At 41.0% G+C, this 22,119-nt stretch overlaps 1 protein-coding gene across 5 annotated transcripts in view; it reads left to right on the plus strand.

Moving 5' to 3' along the window:
• Nucleotides 1-22,119, plus strand: part of SPTSSB (serine palmitoyltransferase small subunit B) — an 81,841-nt gene that overhangs the window by 35,304 nt on the left and 24,418 nt on the right. Inside the window, exon 3 of one of the 5 annotated variants that reach the window (XM_069213232.1) lies at nucleotides 18,852-19,003. The exons of the other annotated variants lie outside the window; for them this stretch is intronic. The gene's annotated coding sequence lies outside the window, so the exon portion shown is untranslated. The remainder of the gene's footprint in view (nucleotides 1-18,851; nucleotides 19,004-22,119) is intronic. 5 annotated transcript variants of the gene reach the window in all.

Consider the following 22,119-nt stretch of genomic DNA (forward strand, 5'->3'; position numbering starts at 1 on the left):
TGTCTATAATTTCTGTAGGTTCTGGAGAGTCATTTGGGGATTCTACCCACACCTTAGCACCAGGGTTTTGTCAGTAGAACCAAAACCTCCCTTTCCCTGTACTGTCAGAAGGGCTGGGGCAGTACCCTTCATCACCAATCCTCCATACACTGGACTTATGACAAGTTGGGCAATTTTATAAGCATGTAGGTCAAGACCTGCAGATTCTGGTGTGGCTCTGTAAGGAGCTGAAGCTCCAGGTTTTATTTCTCAGTACATAATGGTGTTGGTGGCCACATGTGGTTGTATCGGGAGAGTTTCAACATTTTGTAATGGTCTGTTATTTAGAATCTGGAGAGCTTCATTTAAATGCTCTCTCCAGTTTTTCAGAGTCCCATCAGATAATATTTTAGTCCAGAACCCCAGGGACACTCCTGTTCTTCTCTGCTTTTGCCACCTGATCCAACCTACATATTGTCCCTGGATAGTTACATGTAACCCAATGCCTCCTTCCTGCACTGTCCACAAGTCTAAAGCCTGTTGAATTATTTATTTTGCCAAATCAAAAGCACACTGCAGCTCTTTACCCCATTCAAACTCCTCTTTTTTTCTTGTCACTTTGTACCAAAGGGTTAAGATTTTACTCAGATGGGGGCCATGCTGTCTCCAAAAATCAAACAATCCCATGAATCACTGTCTCTCTTGCTTAGTGTGAGGAGTAGCAAACTCCAAAATCCTTTGTTTTACCTGTAGCAACATCTCTCTAAGTCCTAACCACATTTAACCCTGCAAAAGCTCTGTGAATATATTGTTAACATCCTTCGCTTATTGCTGGATGTAATCTTTCAAAAAATGCATTTCAACTCCTGCCAAAATCTGTGGGCTACTCTGTATTTGTTGTCTAAATATTGGCTGAGCACGAACTACGTTCTGCCCATGTAGCTCACCTTGGCCCCCACCTTTTTTTAACGTCCTCATTACTGGAATGTAAAAAATCAGCTCAGTAGATATCAGCCTTATCTTATAATAACTGAATCCGACAAGACAGCATAGTTACAGTATTTTCTGTGTCAACAAGCTGTTTCTCTAATTTCTGATTTTCATATTCTAACTGCTTACATCTCGAATGCATTTTTCTGTAAGCAGACAAAAGTATCCAAATTCTCCTGTCAAGAACAAAAGGGTCATAATTCCATTAAAAAAACACCTTTTATAAACATATAAGTACAGTTATTAATTCTGTGTTATCCAAGCACCCATCCCAAAATTAAGAAAGTCCTGAGAAACAAGAAAACACAGTTGCCAAGACATCCTAAGGTATTTTAATTTCACATGCATTTTCAGACCTGGTTTGTGGTGCTTCCTTTAACTCTCTGAACAAAAACATCTTTTCACTTTTTAAATCGTACACTTTCAACTTCCAACCTCCCTTTAGACTGTCCGACTACGGCAAAATGTTTTGCTTCACTAATGACCGAGCTGAAACACTCATGCACTTACAAAAATCTCTGGAATGAGCTGCTTAGTCTAAAGAAGACATTTATTAATTCACTTCGCAAGGTTTTTAAAAGAAGGTCAGCATGCTGAAAGCACGCATTTAAAAAAGGTCACAGCAATGAAATGAAAACATGTACAAATTATTCTCCACTGCAATATACGCAGCAAATATGTCAGGGGTGTGAAATTTAACAAAATACCTACTTGTCCAAGGGGCAGGTTGCTTCTTAAATCTACTAGTCCCGTAAACAAACCTACTTGTCTCTTTGGAGCCATGTAGTGCGGCGACAAATTATGACAGCAATACAATTATATAAGCACTCTGACAATAGCCTCTCTGATTACGATAGTAGGGCTTGAATACTTGCAGTTTCAATCCCTACTATAGCAATTTCCTTATTTTGCCACCTGTCTGCAGATCTACATACCGGGGCTGGAGGAAGCAGCAGAAGTTCCAGGGCTGGAATGCCTTTGAGTCTGCAAATCTACTAACTTGCATGTTTTAAGGATTTTCCCCCAGCTCTTCTCTAATCCTGTCCCATAATGAGAACCGTTGCAAGTTTACTCCTGACAGTGGCAGAACTAGAGGTTTTTCCAGGGTTAGGAAAAAAGTGGTTGGAGGGAAAGTGAACTTGCAAATGCTCAATATATTTTAATATGAGCAAATCTGCATATGCATATTTGCTCGTGCTAAAATACAGTTTACAAATATTTTCCAGGAGTACGATTTCTTGATCTACTTCTGCATTCATGAACACCACTAATTCAAAGACCTATGCCAATGGGTGCCCTTTTGAGATTTATTGTAAAGAATTGGGTCCTTAATTTGGTCTGGTGTTAACAAAGACATTTTGTTTTTATTAAACTTCTATTTCTCTTTCTATCAGCTGGCCTTTCTGTGAATGATCACATTCTACTCTTCCACAGGAGCATATTAGTGCTCAAAGTAGTTTTGTTCAGTGCCAGGAACTACTGAGGCAATCAGTGGCATAACAAAACTGGAGGCCCCCCTCCTGCAAAGAATATGGAGGCCCCCCTCCTGCAAAGAATATGGAGGCCCCCCTCCTGCAAAGAATATGGAGGGCCCCACGCAAGAATATAGAGGGGCCCCCCTCCAGACTCACTGAGGGTAGGTGCTTTACTGAGGGGGGGGTCCTGTAGGAGGGCTGCAGGGCCTTTGTTAAGCCACTGGTGGCAATGTGCGCTTTTTGAGAACAAAAGCTTTATTATTTTTGCCAGTGTTTGTTACAATGGTGAGGGCTGACAGCTCCCACATCAATAAAGTGTTACAAAAGCCATGTCAAAACAAGATATACATTGACAAAACCAAAAGACTCATAAATATGTTGGATCGCTTGGCTTTGCCACTGCGTGTTTATTTTCATGCTTCCTGTAATCTTGTCGGAAATGGTTACGCTGATTTTCCATTAGGAATATTTTTTGGAAATACTAACATGCATCAACACATTTTTATTAAATGACGCTTTAGAGAAATGGATCTTGCCTATAAGGTTCTGCAAATATTTGCGTCTACTCAGAGAGCATTCTGGGAGCATTATACTTAGCGTCATATTGCTAAACTTTTCAAACGTGTGAATGTTTTTTTTTTTTTTTTTTTTTTTTTTTTTTTTACTGGAACAACTGTCACTGGTGCAATGTGACCTTAAAACGTTTATTTACAGTGCTCACCCTAATAATGAAGGATTTTCATTAATGAACCATAAATACAAGTCTGAACAGCAGTAACATATGGGCACACATTACCTCAACTGCAGATAGTTCCCTTCTGTGTAAACTGGCAGCCAAAGGGGTTGTGCTGCAGGGGGTTGGGTCTACTTGTCCCAAGGACAAAATAAACATGAAAACGTGTTGCCCTTGACCCCAAACAATATGGAGAGAGATAGATCAATTATCCTCATAGGAAGGATGACACACCCCAGCGTCCTGGGCATGCCTGAGATCTGAATCACTCTCGGTCCCCAGTCCATCTGGTCTCAGCCTCTTATACTTTGAACAAACAAGAGGAAAATTCTAGAACCTCCCTCTCACTGCAGAAGATTATTATTCAAAAAATGCTCATTACTTTAGGCCAGCTTTGAAAAGAGAACATCAGGACTTGGCCACAATCCTGAGGTGCCCTGAATCAAAACAAAACCGTTCCCTGCTGTCTTAGTGCATTCTTATCAGCTTAAGCCCTTGGAGGGAAAAGAACACAAAAACAAGTAAAATAAAAACATGACAACGTGGAAAACTACTTGCGGCTTTTAGCATGGCAGTGGCTAATGCTAAAATAAAGTCAATGGGCATAATGAAGCTGGTGGTCATAATGATGCTGGTAGTCACTAGTGCTGCTAGGCTAAGTGGTCAAAACGCAAATATTAACCCCTTAAGATAAAATAAAGTGAAGGTACACAGTACCTGTAAGTGTCTGCCCACTTATAGCACTGGAGACTACCATGAGTGAAGATGTATTCTAGGTTAAACATTCCCATATTTTTTCAAACTATGAAGAATTTTCCGGGGCCACTTTGACCACTCCTAAAATATACTAAGCTTTGAGCTATTCTCTACTTTCATGGTATTTAGAATCAAGTCGCCACATACTGTTGATTAACCTGCTTTGTCCATCTTTTCTTCTGAATAATTGATTTGATTTTTTCCCATTATTTCATGTTCTTGCACTGGGCCAAAAAGAACATGAAAAATGATGCGTGGCAGATCAGTTGAGTCATTGGTGGCTCAATACATGAAATTATTCCATTGTTGGCTTGTTGTATTACCATCCTCTTAACAGTTCAGACATGCTACTAAATAGAAGTTGCTGCTGCATCACAGTCCAGAGACTGCTTTTTGAAGGTAAACCCACTCCTGGAATGTGTTAACCCTGATGGCATAGCTGAGGGACAGGAAGGATCTATGCTTTCTTGACCAACATGCCCTGGTACAGTGAACTGCAATTTCTGCCTTCTAGCCCATCTGGAAGGTTTGGATTGGCTGAAGGGTTGATAAGCTATCTGACCCTAAATGGGTGGGCTGCGTGTGAAGACGGGTGCCCTTAACCCATCTTCTTCCTACACTGCAATTTCTAGGTCCTTTATTCAGCCCACTCTGTCATCAGGGTTACAATGGAATGTGCTTGCATAGCGCTACCTAATTTTTCTTCTTGGAACTAACCCATTACCCCTCATGCTCCTGACCTTTGTTTTGGGCTATAGAGTGATACATTCATCTGTCTCAGTCCACACTTTGTCCACCTCCCACCTAATGGTATCTATGAAGCAAATAACTAGATCATGGGCCTAGCCTTAGCCTTTCTTTATCAGTTTGCATCAGGCCATCATACCCTTGTACAACTGTTCTGCTAATTCCATCTTACCGTAAACCCCCTCTGACCTGGTGGCGCTAAATCCAATGGGTATATGTAATGCAATGGCAACCTAAACACTAAAGCATTTCCAGTTTCTGAACAGGCCCTCTGGCCTGCTTTCCATAAATATTTCACTTGGTGTGAGCACCTGTCATTGTGGTATTTAGGAAGAAGCAAATGTGCTGCTACACCTTCTCTGTGGAATATCTGCACATTCCTCATCTCTGTGTATGTGAGCAGAAGCCGGCACAATGGCTGAGTTGCAGAACTGTTCATGATGTGTGTACCATTGAGCTGGGGACAATCTGGTATGTGATATGTAGTATGTACCTGCACCCTCCTGTGCTGCCTTACAGACCCTTGAAAGGTACAATGTTTGGCTCTGATCCTGGTCTCCTCTACTGCTCCTTTTTCTTCTGTCATTCGAGTGCGGATATGAGCTATCGCGTATGTTTGACAGGGTCAATAAAAGTGAGAAAGTCTGACCACAGTCGGCAAATAGATTGTTTGTCACTGTGTGTGACATTGTTAGGGACTAACTTGTGTGGTGTCACTGACACAGAGTGTATATATGGCTGCAGTGCCCACACCTGAAGGATGAAGACATTTAGCCCCATGCTGGGTCTTCCACACTTTACATCCTTAAGCTTCTGGTGTAGCTCATTTCCGCAATGTGCCCTACACTTGTACCAAGGCGAGTGGGTTTGGGTTGCAATGCTGTGAAAAAATGTGGGTGAATAAATGGTTGGAGATATGGTTGGTCTTTGTGAGGACTGTGGATGTGTGTGGCTTTGGTAACAGTGTGTGGTGTGTATCTGTAATTTCTCCCAAGCTGTTCCATCTCCATTTAGTAATTGATAATTTGCTGTAGCCAAATCCCAACTCAGTCCCAGATCCCCATCACCCTGTTTAGGCCCTTTGGCCCAGGCCCATTCTGTTGTTATCCTGCTCTGCATTTGCAACATAATAAATAAATCATCGTCCCTGACCACAAAGGCTCATTCACTCCTTTTGAATCAGGGTACTGTTTATGAAGACTAGCATTCCGGATTTCCAGTCCTATGATCAAATGCACAACACAGATCAGGGCCTGCTTTAGTGCTGGTGGCGCCTGGTGCGACAATTTTTTTTTTTTTTGCCACCCCTCCTCCCATGACCATCTCCTTGGATTCCCTCACTACCACCCCACAGAAGTGTCCCTCATCTCTCCATAGCCCTTCTGTCACTTACATTTCATTTGTTATAAAATGCTGTTAGAAATGTCCTCAGCTATCCACAAAAAATACAGATCTGTTCTTTGCAGCAAGCATATTAACCCTCTGTGCTACTTTATGGTGCGTCACAACTGACACTAGACTAAACTCCAAATCTCTCTCACTAGCAGGAACATGAATCACAAGAGGTAATGACATTTTTAATGCTGCCTGACGCTGGACGAACAAGGAACTCTGCAGCGGGTTTCAACTTGTAAGTTATTGGTAAACACAGAGCCCACCCCCACACCCACCCATGTGGTCAGTGTCCCCTCCCCCTCCCCCACCACATCCCCTTCCAGGTCAGCACCCAGTGCAGCCACACCTCCCTAAAGACAGCCCTGACACAGATCAGAAGATAAATTAAATCTTGGTCTGCAGTACCTATTGGCCAAACGCTTCTCTTGTCCTAGTGCTTGAATCTTTGCAAGCATCTACTCCTACACCTAAGCCTGTGCACGCATCAGATCTGCTGTTCTTGTACAGGGATCGCTGCCATTAAATCACCATATTCAAAGCAAGTGAAATACCCACTGTATTTTTTTATTTTATTTTTTTTATTTTTAGGTCTAGCGTTAGCCAAGACCTTTTGATTACTAAAATAAGTATAATATACTTTCATATAGGGACTTTCAAAGAGCACATCTGCACAAAAGCTAATTCCCTTCAGTGCGCATGTTTTTGTTTTTACTTTATAATGTGGGCCCCTGGTTTTATGGTATTTATTGTTTAACGTTTCTGTCTATATTTATCCATATTTATTTTTTGGCTATTTGTTTATATTTATCCGTATTTATGTTTTTGTTTTGGAACAAATAAAGTTGTAAATTGGTATATTTACTTGTTATAATCAACTGATTAACATGCATTCATACTTTGCCTGTCCCATAGCAAATTAAGCAGTCAAATATAACAAAACACTACACCAACAGGTAAATACTAGCATTATATACCTATATTTGTTAACACATACATGTATTTAACAGTAACTCATCCTGTTATTTAAGCCCCATAGGGTGTATCTGCCTAACAGTTGGTCTGGAATTCTTGAAGGACAACAAGGAGTGTCACTCATAAGAAGCACAATCTTTCTGTATTTTTCTGTTTAAAAAAAAAATAATTACAGACCGGAAATAAATTGTTTTCTGACTGTATATATTTGTAAAAATCAATAACAATGGACAACTCAAAGCCTATTTATGTGTTGTGTTTGAGTTTAGACCTTGATATGATAACAGGACTCTTACAAGGCACATAATGTTTAGTGGATCACATCTCCTGCCAATGTGGTTGTAAATTCCATTTGGAGTGTTTTGTTTTTCTGACTGCTGCTTTTTTACAACATACCAGTTCAGATTGTGTTTGTTTGAAACTGTTCTGTATTAAAGTCTCTCTCTCTCACTTTCTCATAATCTCATGAGCTTTTTTTATATTGATGAGAACCTGGCACATACCCAAACAATAAAGTTTTGCAAAAAATCATGTCAGAACAAAACTTGCCAGAAGGCTGACTGCCAACGCCAGATCTATTGGCTTTGCCAATGCTTGTTTCTTAGTGAGATAATCACTTCTAGCAAGTGAACCAGACATCGTACCACACACTGCCTTCCAAATCAATACAGAAAACAACACTTTACAAGTCCAGTTTGCTTCTGGTTAATTTGCTGAGTTGCTGAACTTTAAGGATCCTTTTCTATTACTTTTCAGTGCTAGAGTTGCCTTGTCTTTCATTAGCTTTTTGTTCTAACATATATATATATATATCTTCATATGTGGTGTGCCTTTGTGTGTGTGTGTGTGTGTATATGTATATATACACACACACACACACACAAACTGGTCCTCCTTATGGCGCGCTCTTTCATGCTGGTGCAGGTCTGAGGAATGGACCATTTCCTCCCATAAATTCAAAAACAAACAGTTGCAAGCACTGTGATCAAGACCAGTTGGTCGAAACGCGTTGGTGGTGAAGGATGGTGACTTATTTTTCACTGCAATATAAAGGAAAAAGGATAAAATCTCCTCCTGGAGTGCGGTGGTGAAGTTGCTTGCATCTGTTTGTTTAAAAAATATATATATATATAGCAACTGTACTAATAAGCACACATTCATGCATTTATTACTACAGTGCAAAGGTAAAATTGCATATTAATACCACAGTACAGCAAAACTGACATGAGAAAAGCACTGTTATCTACCACATGGATTGGACGTTGAAAAGACATCCCACATGGATGCAACTTGGATAACAGTAAGGAGACCTCTGCAATGTGATTTCACTTCACCGCACCAATTTCACCCCTTGCTTCCTTGTCTTCATTCAATACTCTTTTGATTAACATGAAGATCATAACCTAAAAGTGTATATGCTTTTTAGTATCATTGTTGAGGTAGGGACATCAAGACCTATGCAATATTTTGCCTCTTATGTTACGACCCCTTCTCACACGCACCAAATGTAAGAAACTGCATAGTACACTGTGCACTTTTAATGCATACTTGTGTATGTATGTGAGAAATTTGTAAAAACAATTCTTTAGGATAAAATGTTCTCATCTGCAAAAACTCAAATGAATGGTGGACTGTAACCCCCAATGAAGGTGCCCACAATGCAGACTGGGACCAGAGGCCAATAACGTGACGGGCCCCAAGATGCTCAAAATATTGCAGCCTTTTTGTGAATGAAGGTTGCTGCAAGACATGTGCTTACCACACCCTTGACCCACCCCTGAAGAACATACATTGGTTCCTTGGGAACTTGTTCTCTCAAAACAACAGACTGAGTTCACCTGCAGTACTTATTTTGGGTCTGTAGTAGACACTGATTTTTCGTTAATCAACAGTGCTTTGCTTGTAAATACATCAAATGATCTCCTATTTGAATATTTTAATGTTTGGATTCGTTTTCGGTTAATGATTGAGTCATGTATGGTGTAGTATCTTCCCCAGCCTGGAAGCATGGAATGAGTATGCCACACACGAAGCTCTGCAGCAGATGACAGTGACGGTCCTCGCTCGCATGATATTAAAGACACCACATCATGTATGTTTTATATTGAGCCTAGTTTTGAAATGCTACGCCGTCAGTTAACAATATCGGGCATATATATATATATATATATATTTTTTGCTTTGCCAATCGCATGTACCAACCCTATAATTTTGCGAGTTGGAATATAGGCTGCGGCCAACACCATTGTTGGGGAAACATGGTTCAGACGCTACTGCGCTCTATCCGGCTCATGCGCTCTCTAAGGTTTACCGAGTTAATACAGGCACTATAAAGGCATGTTTTTGAAAAATAAGTGCCCAGCTCTGGACCTGGAATGTGCCGTGAAAGTCCATTTGAAGATCCTGTCGTGTAAGATCTTGGCAACAGGTTGAGACTTTGAGATTGGAAAAAATGTATTTAATAAAATGCAGCGTATATTTGCATGGTTGCTTTGTGAAGTTGACCATTTTAAATAGAACCAAGATTGAACAAAATTGGTAAAGCCGTTAAGTTTGACCTATACCTGAAAGTGCTTGAATGCTTTTATCCATGCAGCTACTTCTCCATCGGTTCATTAATCTCTTATTGACATATATACTGGATATCTCATCCTGCACACGTGTGCGGGGTGCTGTATGACTATGGGTATGTGAGTGGCGTAATACTTCTTCAGATAGTTTGTGACTGATACTTTCTGAGAGGTGCGAGATTACTGTTGCTATTTAGAATGCTTTGCCTTCCACCATAGGGGCTTGTAACACCCCATGGTTTTGTTGAGGCCTTGACTGAATGAAGACCCACTTTACTTATTTATTGATGGAGGAGCCTTGGTGTTTGAACAACAGTGCAAGCCTTGATAGTCTGCTTTCCAGAAGAGACTGCCCAATGATTGGGTGGGGCAATAAAGCCAGAGGATATCCGTTTAGTTACTTTCCAGAACCCTTGGCAAGCAGCCATTGGCAGCCTATTGCAGCCCAATAACACCTGCACGGACCACGCGACTGCCGGCCCCACATGTGCACTACTGGTCATGTTTTCTGCTATTACCAAACAACCAGTACTCCAGTCTCTTTTTCCTTTCCCAGATCTTTTAGTGCTGCTAAGCACTTGCCTTCCTCTCCGGATGCTGCCTATAGCCTCATAAAAAAACTTTTCTAGCAGCTGCTCTCCTTTGCTGATGTCCGTCCCACTGTACCAAGCTGAAAACCACTCCAGCTCCCAATTCATACCCATGGCATACGTGCAGCACAGTCAATCGTGGCTGGAGCAGGTGGTTCGCTAGAAGGCAGGATCACTAAACTACACATGCCACAGAGCTAGTACCTGTGCAAGCACTGGAGAGCAGCAGAAGTATGCTGGATAAAACAACATATTACGAATTAGACTCCACTCAACATTGTCCTCACCCCCTTGAATGGAGAGTTACCAACTCTGGGGCAAGCCCAGAAGTGGTTCAAATGATACACAGCGGGATCACAACTGGGATGGATGTAGAGATCACACCACAGTGGCTCAGCTGTTTATCTACTGTAACATGCACTGTCCATGTGGTGGCCATCCTAATAGCAATAGAACAGTGGTTCTAAACCTTTGCCTTCTGTGGAACCCCAGTTAACCACTACATTATTTGACTCACAAACATAAAAAAATTGATCGTAAGCTTCGAGCCTTGCTAAATTCATTTGAGGCCACTCATCATCCTTACTTGATTCCCTTACACTGCTCCCCTCAATCAATCTGAGTTCTGACCTGCCAATTTAAGAATAAAATTTGCAGTGTGAAACGCCTTGTGGACTTGAAAGGACTGGGCTTTTTGCTGCAAGCTACCTTTTGAGGCACGTCTGACCCTGTGCCCTGGCCCCTTTGGCCTCCTTCCCCCGCCCATAAAACAAAAAACACAAAAGCAGTTCGGGCTGATGTCCTGGGGTGTTTTCACACCTCTAAATGGATATTGGCAGAGCTGAAAATTCAAATTTTTCCGTGGTTTTCAGCTCCTCTTGCCTGCCACTGTGTGATTTTGGCCCCTCACCAGGTGACTGTGTGAAGAGTGCTGAAATCGTGTGACACACTGTGGTACTGTATGAGTTGGCAGGTCTGTGAGTATACTACCTTAAGTTTTAGCCTCCAGAGTCGAATTCCTTCATATTTACAGAATGTCTTATAATTTTCAGTTCTATATTTTGATTCTTTATTTGTATACACCTGGTTAATTCGTAGAAACCCATTCTTCTAGTTAACATTTGGTGGTGAAATTACCTAACAAATGAAATCTGACCAGGTTCCATTAAAAATACCAAAAACATGATTAATCATATAATTATAACAAATACACCACATTTCTTGCTATGATCCTCTGTTCGTGAAGCCTCATTAGAGCAGCCTTCTGAGATAACAGGAAGGATGATGACTGTTCGAAGATTCATTTTAAGACCCGTGTTTTCTCTTGTTTTTGACCTATACAGGGAGTGCAGAATTATTAGGCAAATGAGTATTTTGACCACATCATCCTCTTTATGCATGTCGTCTTACTCCAAGCTGTATAGGCTCGAAAGCCTACTACCAATTAAGCATATTAGGTGATGTGCATCTCTGTAATGAGAAGGGGTGTGGTCTAATGACATCAACACCCTATATCAGGTGTGCATAATTATTAGGCAACTTCCTTTCCTTTGGCAAAATGGGTCAAAAGAAGGACTTGACAGGCTCAGAAAAGTCAAAAATAGTGAGATATCTTGCAGAGGGATGCAGCACTCTTAAAATTGCAAAGCTTCTGAAGCGTGATCATCGAACAATCAAGCGTTTCATTCAAAATAGTCAACAGGGTCGCAAGAAGCGTGTGGAAAAACCAAGGCGCAAAATAACTGCCCATGAACTGAGAAAAGTCAAGCGTGCAGCTGCCACAATGCCACTTGCCACCAGTTTGGCCATATTTCAGAGCTGCAACATCACTGGAGTGCCCAAAAGCACAAGGTGTGCAATACTCAGAGACATGGCCAAGGTAAGAAAGGCTGAAAGACGACCACCACTGAACAAGACACACAAGCTGAAACGTCAAGACTGGGCCAAGAAATATCTCAAGACTGATTTTTCTAAGGTTTTATGGACTGATGACATGAGAGTGAGTCTTGATGGGCCAGATGGATGGGCCCGTGGCTGGATTGGTAAAGGGCAGAGAGCTCCAGTCCGACTCAGACGCCAGCAAGGTGGAGGTGGAGTACTGGTTTGGGCTGGTATCATCAAAGATGAGCTTGGGGGGCCTTTTCGGGTTGAGGATGGAGTCAAGCTCAACTCCCAGTCCTACTGCCAGTTCCTGGAAGACACCTTCTTCAAGCAGTGGTACAGGAAGAAGTCTGCATCCTTCAAGAAAAACATGATTTTCATGCAGGACAATGCTCCATCACACGCGTCCAAGTACTCCACAGCGTGGCTGGCAAGAAAGGGTATAAAAGAAGGAAATCTAATGACATGGCCTCCTTGTTCACCTGATCTGAACCCCATTGAGAACCTGTGGTCCATCATCAAATGTGAGATTTACAAGGAGGGAAAACAGTACACCTCTCTGAACAGTGTCTGGGAGGCTGTGGTTGCTGCTGCACGCAATGTTGATGGTGAACAGATCAAAACACTGACAGAATCCATGGATGGCAGGCTTTTGAGTGTCCTTGCAAAGAAAGGTGGCTATATTGGTCACTGATTTGTTTTTGTTTTGTTTTTGAATGTCAGAAATGTATATTTGTGAATGTTGAGATGTTATATTGGTTTCACTGGTAATAATAAATAATTGAAATGGGTATATATTTTTTTTTGTTAAGTTGCCTAATAATTATGCACAGTAATAGTCACCTGCACACACAGATATCCCCCTAACATAGCTAAAACTAAAAACAAACTAAAAACTACTTCCAAAAATATTCAGCTTTGATATTAATGAGTTTTTTGGGTTCATTGAGAACATGGTTGTTGTTGAATAATAAAATTAATCCTCAAAAATACAACTTGCCTAATAATTCTGCACTCCCTGTATTTGTTTATCCTTCAGTTAAGCTTTTTCAATAACTAAGTTTCTTCTCAACACATGGATGCCTTTCAGTCAATCAAAGACTGTCTCTAAAAGCCGTAGGTTTGGTGGATCTTATTCTGGGCAGTCTTTTCTGTCTGATTTAGGCGGCCTACAACATTGTAATAAATCTAAGATTGGACCGATTTTTTTGGACACTCATTTTGGATTTGGGATTTCAAGTGAGGGGGAACTTGAATCCTGAACCTTGCCATTTTACATATTGTTACTCCGTACTCTGGGGAATATAGCCTTAAAAGAGTATCAAAGCATCAATGGCATCTATGTTAGCACTCCTCGAATGGAATATATATATATAAATCACTACAAAGCACCAGAGAGGCAATATTTACCAGCTTCTCATGGCAGGAATTACACCGGCACCATCCATCTATATATATATATATATATATATATATATATATATATATATATTTAATAATGTTTTTTTTGGGGGGGTAACTCCTTTTTTGAAGATCCTGCTGGAATTCTCTATGAATACCGCATCAAGTTAGGCATGACAAAATACACAGATACCAACTATGTTCAAGCTTAAGATTCAGTTTTGGCCTGATCTCACTTTAAAGAATATTTGTAAACCAAAGTGCCATTCTATGCCTAACAGACTAAGAAATAGTTGTGCTTATGTGTTTATGAAGTCTTTACCCTTTGGCCAAAATTTTTCACTTTTCTTGTGAGGTAGAACATAGCCACTCTTCCAAGCAACATCATCTAAAGACAAACCTACCCACTAGCACAGGTGTTTGGAAATATAATGGTTTGAAATGGCACACTTAGCATTAGACTTCCCTCACGCCCACAAGTTCCAGACACTCTTTTTACACCCATTGATGGCATATTGGGGGACTTGTCCCAATCTGCCTCCCCCAGGAGATGAATTGTTTAGAGGCCAGGGATTCTGTTTTATAACTATGTATGAGTGGTGGCTGGCCCATTCTTTTATTGGGCAACAAACCACCACCTTCTGGTCGCATGGTCTGCTCAACCAGGAGGCAAACTCGGGAGACAATATCCATAAGCCAACCACCCATGGGGCAGAAACCACCAATAGGTGCCAGGGATCAATTGATTACCTTTTATGCATGGGGTAGAGGATGGTCCATCCTAGCATTGGGCTGTACCCCATGGCCCAATTCTTTTTGACCCCCACCCTCCAGAATCAGATGGGAGAACTCATTCTGGACCTAGTGGGGCATTAAGCCCACTGGATCATCAGGGTTAAAAAAAAAAAAAAAAAGTAGAATAGGGCGGGGGCTCGCAATTACCTACATTTTGGGCTGCCACCTCAACTCTCAGCCTAAGTCTGGCTCACCCGCCCTTCCTCCATGGCAGATGCAGAATATGTGGTTTGCTTCCTCTGTTCCAGCTAATATTTCTGAACTACCCCCGAATAAATGGCAGTCAACTTGTCACAGGAATGACTAGCTGTACTCGTGCTGTGGGTCGGCTGCTATCCGCGCAGCCTTTTTAACCCTAGGTGGTGTTAAAACCTAGTGAAGTGTGAAATGAAGGGTGGGATGGCTTTCATGTATTGAAGCATGCTGTCTAACTCAGAATGTATGGCAAACCTTCTTTCCATGGCAGGTGGCTGAAACATTTGGGCCTTGGGTCAGCTGGCACCCAGAAGGCTGTGCTAGCCCAGGGCATTTCTGAAAACTTTAGAGGCATAGGAATCGACAGTGGTGTGACTTGCATGGTTCTCAAAGCTTTCCTTTGACATTTGCAGGGCCATCTGAAGAGTATGGGTTAAAATGCAGTTTTTCTCCCATTTATGTGACAAAAACCTCAGACACTTCAACCAGTGGCAAACATGTTGCCAACCAGCATTCTCGCCTGTTTCCACCCCCCTTCCAAAACAAACTCCGCCCCCCGTCTTCTAGATATGGACCAAACTATAAACTTGTGAAGACCACATTGACATTGCACAGTCTAAGTTTGTACTGTTCCTGTCTGGAATGATAAGCCCACCTACAAATATGGGATGATAATGCTTTCACTGGGAGAAGTATGGAAATAAAAGAAAGAAGCAATTTTGCTGTTGGCTGCTGTGTAAGACATTTTCTGTCACATAATTGAGAAAATTGAATTATCTCGCCCATCCATTGGCATTTATCAGGCATTATGGGTGAAACAAAACTGGTGCGGTTCATGCATCCCACACCATCCTAGATTCAACCTTTTGAAAAGTCCCTGAGGCTGGGAGATTTCAAAGGGTGACAGCCACCCCAGAGCCTAATACTACAGCTGCCTCCCTCATGGAAAACGGAAGAAACCTGGATTTTTGGGCACAGTTATGATGTTTGGAATGCATTCTGGATAAGAAAATGTATTTGCTTAAATGCAGGACTCATCACCCTGGATTACCACTGGTTTTTAATTATCAGAAAAGTATAGATTTGGTATGGTTCCCACAACTGGACCCACATATTCCAGCCACACCCCCCCATGGGCAAAGTCACTTGGGTGATTTTAGACATAGTAGTGACCTTCATAGAGTATTCTGGGTAAGAAACGATAGTGCGATAGACTCCAGCTGCACTATTCACAATTGCCCAAGGGATCTAGTTTAAAAAAAGGCTGAGTTTGGTAGGTTGTCCTAGGTGTCTGCCAGCCTCGTGCCCAAATACCCACGTCCTCAGAAATATTGAAATTCAAAGGAAAAATCTTGATGTTTCCATGTAGCCTTGTTGGAGCTTTTCCTGTCCTAAGTGATATGCCCATCTGCACAAATGGGGTATGTTTTGATCAAGGCACACATGGGAATCTTTTTGAATACCAACAGATTCCTGAAATGTTTAACACAGAAATTTGTGGAAATTCAGTGATTTCAGCCAAACTTTGACGTTTGCAGGCCATTATTGATAAGAAATAGTGGGGTCCACTCATGCCACACCATCAGGGACTCCACTGGGTGTCTAGTTTTCAAAAATGTCTATAGTATATAGGTTATCCTGGGTGCTTGCCAACCTAATGCCCAAATATTACAACTTCCCTATCCCAAAAATCAAGGTGAGTGAAATAAAAAAATATCGACTCTGCTTGCTTTGCTGATGGGCCTAACTGTCTTGGGCAACAGGTGGCGTAACTTCACATTCAGGTTATTGCTTTTATCAGGTAAAGTGTTGGCATGCAGAATACTAGAACTTTTGATATCATGTACATTTTTGGACTCCTAATATAAATCTGTGTGCAAACATGTCATTTTTCAAATGGTGTTGCAATCGTATGCTATAGTGCGTAAACCCAAATTCAATGTGGCAAAAATATTCCTTTTCTAAACTCTTGTACCTGGGCACATTTTCAAATTGCTATACTTTCCATCAAACCTCTATTTCATTCCCTAAATTGACTTCTAAATTGATGCATGGTCAAAACGTAATGGAAAACTATAAACCGCAGATCAGTTGCTGGCTGTGGGTATTGTTTGTGCGTTTTTTTTTGTTTTTTTTTAAACACCTGACAAAATACAATAGGTCTTTGTGACTGGACGAGTCCAACAGATATAACAGCACATTACGTTTGTAGATCTGACACAAGGGCAGAAGATGGAGATGAAAAAAATATTTCTGTTATTCTTAGATTCATTATTTTTTGTTAGAGCAATTAGTTCAGGAACCCATTAGCAATCTACATCAATGAGATATAGACTCAGAATTGTGCCTTTATTCCAGATATCTATCGCTTTCCATGTTCACCCATCGGTTTCAGACTTCTGACCCTCCCAAACTGCAAAGCAGATAGAAACTGCAAAAAAAGGAAAATATTGATTACTATTCAACTTAGAAAACTGAAAAAACTCTAGTGAAAAATGATTTCATTTTGCAACTCTCCTTGTTTAAGAAACCTGGCTGGGAGGTAGGAAACTTAGCACAGCACACATTTTCTTGATGCCCCTTCTAAAAAAGAAAGTGAGCACTATTCACTTTATTTCCCATTTATAAATAATGCATGTTGGGCGACGGGGAAGGGTTGAACACAAATTCAGCCTGGTTATCTTTAGTGAGAAATAAAAAGTTATTAAGGCTTTTGTGTGGGACCTGCTCCAAAAAAAAAGGCTTACTGCACCCGTGGTTATAATTTTTTTCATTCTGAAAATGTTTTAATAAGTTCATGCTTCTTGGTTTGCCCAAAAAAGTGATGGCTTAGCGGCATATGCCTGATTGCTCGCCATCTTTATTTTTTATAATTTCTATTTGCATCTGGTTTAGGTAAACCCAACATGGAGACCTCACCTCGAGTAACACGAGGTAGATTTCAAAAGGTGGTGTTTCTCAACGTTGATCTATATAGAGTTCATCCTATCAATTTCATATAATAATGTTTAACAGTCCTTACATTAGTTATGCCCTGGTACTTCCAATGCAGGCACGAAGTAGAATCGTACGTGACCTGCAGTAGGTGTACCTAGGCGCACAAAACCAGATTCTGTCACAGTGGAATGTAACCAAGCAATTGAGATTCCGACCATGTTAAACTGACACTTAGTAAAAAAAAAAAAAAAAAAACTTTTGTTCTTGCTCGTAGTTCTGAATTGCAGTGCAAACAAACAAATGCTCTTGATGTGGCAAAACCTGTCCATACCGGAAGCTAATTGACTTCTGTTTTTGAAAAGAAGTGTCCCCAAACGCAGTGCAAAGGTCAAGTTTCAGTTTATTACCCCAATATAGCAAAGCTGGTGTAAGAAAATCAAGAACACTGTTTACTGACGCAGATTGCATATTACAACTACGGTAAACACGGAAGCTACTCTCCTCATACTCACATGGCCTCTTCAATGTAATGTTGACTTACTACACAAATGTAACTCCTTGCATCCTGGTGGTGGTTCAATTTATTTTGTAAAACCCATACTCGGGAAAACAAAATGCTGTGACCTAGCCCACAAATCAATTTTCGCAGAGTGTAGTTCGCTAATTATATAGTTGTAACCTTAACCAGATTATTTTGCGTTTTGGGGTGGTACTGCACAATGCATGTATGTTGGAAAACTGTCTACATAAAATATTGAAGCAGAAGTCTGCACGTATAATCTATCCAGTTCTTGGTGTGATCTGCGGGTTTGGACCCATCACTATGACAAACTTGATAATTCAACAAGAAATAAAAAACAAATGTGTTCTCAAACATTAATTTGATAAAGTATTACTTTGACTACTTCAGAAAATTGTGATGGCCTCTATCAGTCCAGAGCTGCTCTGGCATCCCTAGTGCAAAAGCCTGAGGCCCCTTTCATTAAGCATCGTCATCCTCCTGTGTTTCTCCTTCCTCTCTGCTTTCTCTTTCTGCAGTCTTCACCTTTTCTTCTCCTCGCCTTCAATTGTTCTTCTCGTGATTCCAATATGATTTAGAGTATATTGTGATTCCTTTGGGAAACAGTCATTGTGTCATTGTCAGATGCAGAGGTAGAACAGGAGAAAAATACCTGTAAGCGAGCCAGCATCCTGGTGCCTGGTGACGTTGGAAGGCGGATTCTGGACCGATCTCTGCTTCTGAGGAAGGAACCTGGCTTTCTGTAATCTCCTCTTCCTTCATTAGAGTCCTTCCTTTGTTTGCACGAAACTGTATGAATATTGCTTCCTGAAAGAATGAAAAGAAGTCAAAAAGTGGGAGGAATGTCCGGTGAAATGTTGGAATTGATAAACTTACAGGCTCTCTTTCACCCTATATTTGTTATTCACTTGACAGGATTAGCAGAAGTGCGCTCAAACATGTACAGGTGTCATCCTTCGCCAAAGAATAACCCACTTTAAGTACCCTTCAGACGCTCAAACCTGTTTGTAGCTTCTTTGTTAAAGCTCAAGAAGGTGCATTCGATGTCCTTCACTTTCAGCGCAGAGGTAGGTTATATGTCTGCAGACTTATCAAGATTTTCTTTTTAACCTCTCTAGTGCTTACATGCATGAGGAGAGAAATCTACAGAGACGAGCTGCACCTTTCTGTCTTGCTTTCTCAAGACTACACCTCAAACAGTTTTCTAACTCTGCTTTTTCATGTGGGGGGAATAATAAACAATTCAACCCTGCTCACGAGAGGTCAACACGGGATCATTGGGTGGTGAAATATTAAAAAGGTAGGATATTTGAATGACTCCCTATATCTGCCTGCAGATCCTGGTTTCTTGACCACCGCAATTCTCATGTAGTAAGTGGGCATCAATATGGTGTGAAGAATTTGTTATAGAAAAGGATAGTTATTCCCACGCCCAATGAAGATATTCTAAACAGTTTCTACAGAATTTTGTTTCTGTGAACACATTCCTAGTAGCAAGTTGGAGATGGGGTTGAGTGATTCGCCAGAGTATCTATATTTGGGTGGCTGTATTAAATTGTCTTTGGGGTGGGTGGTTAGTCCACTCGAGGAACAATCACAACCCTTGCCAGGGTGCACCGTTCGTCATTAAGTTTGCCTGAGCTCAACACTTAGGTAGCCACGGCACAGAGCAGACTGGCTTAACGGAGAGCAATGTGTAAAGTATTTGTGCAGTATCAAAGCAGTTATAAAGTAAAACAATAAAAATCCCAAACTGAGTTAGAAATGAACATAAATCCAGTTAGGTAATCGGAGAGATGATTTTTAACGTTATAAGTAGAAATTATGCCAAATAACGCTAAGCACCAATGATGGTCAATGGTTCCAGTAGACCTGGACCTACGCACAATTTGAAGCCACTTCTGATGAAACACAGGATGGCTACATTAACCATGTTCGCCCTGTCAAAGATTTTACTTTCCAACCTAATCCCTCAAGTCCCAATCCCTCACAGGACTGCACTTCTAACGCCCCTAGGCTCCCAAGCGAGGCATGTAGGGGCTTGTAGGGTGTCGGGCAGAGGCCAGCAGCAGGGCCCGGTCCAGGTCCTGTTGCCATTGGTCAACTGGTTACTTCAGGAAAAGGCCTCTTCTAGATTGTCATATCCTTGTTGTATCCCTATAGCTTGAACAGTAGGCCAGCTTTATCACCCACTTCTTTATCCTAGGTACAAGAGAGACAAGACCCAGTCCTCTTCTGATCTTGCATAGGTCCAGAAAGTGTTCTGAAGTGGGTGCCTGGAGGTGCCACATTTATGCCTGGCACTATCTAGTGGGTGAAAATGACTTTTGGGCATGCCCTAACAAATATGACAAAAGTTTCTGGGGCCAAACCTACCCTCTTTGGGCATTTACAAGATGGCAAAAATGCCTGCTGCCACATTAACCCTGGGCTCTGAAGACTTGGGGTGTGTTTTAGGATTGTACTATGGTAATTCCAGTCCCCTCCCACATCTAACAATAAACTCTAGTTTGACGCCAGTGTACCTACAATAAACCCAGAGACCAAAGTCCCTCAGCTACTAGACAGTGGATCCTCAAGAACTGTCTTTGCATTCTGGCACTCTTATGGATGTACTCTGAACACTTGTACCAGTACACATTGTGCATTAGTAAGGCTACTAATAAAGTCTACCCTACATACCATGATGGGCCGCTGCACTCAGAATTATTCCTAAGACACTTGATGACACCCTCTTCTTTCAGTTGAGGGTCTATCTTGCTGCTTGGAAATATGTATGTTTTAGCCTGTCTGTGTGCTTCCTCACTAGAATAGACTAAGTTGAATTAGCCCTTCTGTGCAATGACTAGTAGTGTGGCTAGTTTATTTCAGTGTTCTTTTTGTAGTATAACATTGAAAAGCGGGGATATGTCAAATGTGGCTCTTTTAGGACACTGGTTATTTTGGAATGTTGGGGAGCAGAATACAAAAATACTGCAGAGTTTGCTCACATTTTTGATTAGGCTGCACTCAAGACTGAAGACCATGTAAATATAACCACATTGCCTTTTTCCTTTTTCCTAACATTTGTTTTTAGCACTATTGAGGGAAAGAAAAAATGGCCTCACTTTGTGATGGACGTGATTTTAACTTCCGGTTCTTAGTTTTGTATACATAGCAGTAGTAAATCAAAGTGCCATGCGACTGGAATTTTACATACTTTTTTAAAGAGCTTAAATTGATACAGTACTGATTTGTATTGATTGATCTGAGTTTGCCTTCCAGTCTTTGTCAGTGAGCTCTTCATGTTTATAAGAAGTACCTTGAGAGCTATGCCACACTTAAAATGCACGCAAATTTCTTTCAAGAGTTGTGCTTGTGTAGATTGGAGGAAAAATAGTATTTTGAATTAGACATTTAATCCTTTGAATAAAAGCCGTTGCCTTCTGGGGCACAAGAACATGGCCATGGTTGAGGAGCATTCAAGCTGCTGGGCCTTTTTCAAATTGGAAAATTATGAGTTGATTTTTTTTAATATGGACTATGGCTGTTTCAGTCACTGTAATGAGCCTGAAATCCATTTGGTTGTTATGGGCTCACTTACATTTTTCCATAATGTTTAGGAGTCGTGCAGTGACTTACCCTTTGAGGAGTTTGCTATGGTAGGGATGATTCATAATTGGACAGTTATTGGCTAGGATTCCAAGGTCAGCCTTTGTTTTTTTTTTTGTTTTTGTTTTTAAAGAATTTGTACGCCTCATCAAGCATTTTTGCATGTGCCATATGTAAAGGTGTGCACGGATGACGGGAGTAAGTATTTGCACAAATGTTTGGTGGAATATCTGAATTTATAGTTTACATAATGCTTGTTATAGAGAGAGAGGTCATTTTTAAGCCTATACGTTTTCTGCCATATTCCCACTTGCCTTCCTGGTTATCAGTGATATGAAGGAAGGCAGAGTGAATGTGAATTATGTTCTCTCAAATTTTAGATTCACTGGAAAGTGTGTTTCTGTGTTGTGAAGCCTGATCTAGGGTCTCTTTCAAGGCTTTGGTGACGGTTAGCATGTTGAAGATAGTAAGCACTACCCTCTATTAACTTATCACTCATTGTTGGAACTGGTATAATGTACTCTTTTTGTCCACATCACAACTTTATAATATCGTCTACTGTATATGTTGCTTCTCATTCTTAAAGGGACAT

The sequence above is a fragment of the Pleurodeles waltl genome, chromosome 11 (assembly GCF_031143425.1).
Source record: "Pleurodeles waltl isolate 20211129_DDA chromosome 11, aPleWal1.hap1.20221129, whole genome shotgun sequence".
Classification (NCBI taxonomy): domain Eukaryota; kingdom Metazoa; phylum Chordata; class Amphibia; order Caudata; family Salamandridae; genus Pleurodeles; species Pleurodeles waltl.